Raw genomic sequence first — 1,557 nt, 5'->3', positions numbered from 1 at the left:
TATCTCTGCAAGTGTGCTTGTAAGGTATGCCTGTCTTTTTCTATTCCAGGTTTTTTTGAGAGGATTAATGGGAGAGGCGTCTGGAGTGATGATGGTTTGTTGGGGCTGTCGGAGGCCACTCCAGTCAGCCCCTCATTAACTATGAATAGGATCTACCTTTCACATGTTTCCATAGAGGGGCTGCTGAGCCTCTCTGCATACTCACTCTGCTCTCACAGAGGTTTTCACTTAGCCAAGAAATACGTGTGGAGAGCCACACCACAGCTTTGTCCCAAATCTAATCCTTAAAGGGATATTTCATATAGCGTGTTAGCCACAGTAGATGGCAGTCGGCCCGTCGTCAGTTTAAGTGTACGCTATATTTAGAATATTTTCACCTTGCTGTCAGACATCCCTGTTTAAGGTTATGCAGGGGGAGCTGAAGCTGTTCTATGCTCTGGTTGAATTATCCGTCAGGCTAGGGCTTTTTTGCATGTTCTCTACATGTCTGCAGGTGTTTTCCATCTCCAGTTTTTAGTCTTCAAACCTTTTGATCTTTGCTTTTCCTGTAAACGGTGTAATTAATTATAAAGGAAGTGACTATTTTACATTTTATTTGTTTTAGATTGGAACATTACATTCTATTCATTTCAATCTTAGATATATACAAATGAGAAATGCAAGCATTTATAACACTACTGCAGTATTAAGGCAGGACGAAAGACAATTGATTGTGTGAATATCATTTCAGATCTCTGCAGTATTCATGTATCAACATCAGCAAGAAACCAAAAAGATAAAATACAGAACTGGCTTCATCGTCGTTAATATCATTATCATTTGAGTCAGGCATTACAGCGATGTGACATTAATATGTTTCTTCAAATCTGGGATTAGAGCTAGAGGATCAAACTGGGACCATCAGGGATTAGATAGACAGACAGATAGATAGATAGATAGATAGATAGATAGATAGATAGATAGATAGATAGATAGATAGATAGATAGATAGATAGAGCGATAGATAGATAGATAGATAGATAGAAAAGGGTGAAGTGAGGGGAATGAGAGAAGAGACAAAACAACAGGGCCTGAGGGCTGTTGTATTCTTTTGTTTGTTTTCCTTCTTTTTTACTTCCTTTCAATCTCATGTGTCTGTGAGTGTGTAAATATATATGTGTTCTTTCTCTTTCTCTCTCTGTGTGTGTGTGTTTTATCGGCAGGATTTGAGCATTTACTGTGGCCTGTGTCCTGCTGCGCTGCAATCTGTTTGCTCTCCTTCCTCCTCTCTCAGTACAAAGCAGCAGCACATTTGGCTCGACACACTCTTAATCTGTGATGTACTGATGGATGGTGATGATGATTGTGATGGTGATGATGGCCATGTGTGTTTCTGCTGGTTTATTCCCTTTTACATCCTTTGGGAAGTTCTTAAAGGGTTCACATGTTTGCTCATTTTTAGGTTTGTAATTGTATCTAGAGGTTATATCAGAACAGGTTTACATGGTTTAATTAAATAAAAACACCATATTTTTGTTGTACCGCACATTACTGCAGCTCCTCTTTTCACCCTGTGTG

At 39.2% G+C, this 1,557-nt stretch overlaps 1 protein-coding gene across 1 annotated transcript in view; it reads left to right on the top strand.

Moving 5' to 3' along the window:
- The window catches only part of atrnl1a (attractin-like 1a), a 287,103-nt gene that overhangs the window by 30,223 nt on the left and 255,323 nt on the right, over nucleotides 1-1,557 (top strand).

This window comes from Etheostoma spectabile, chromosome 17, assembly GCF_008692095.1.
Source record: "Etheostoma spectabile isolate EspeVRDwgs_2016 chromosome 17, UIUC_Espe_1.0, whole genome shotgun sequence".
Classification (NCBI taxonomy): Eukaryota; Metazoa; Chordata; class Actinopteri; order Perciformes; family Percidae; genus Etheostoma; species Etheostoma spectabile.
Note: the sequence above shows the minus strand (reverse complement) of the source record. Positions and strands in the feature narration are given on the sequence as shown.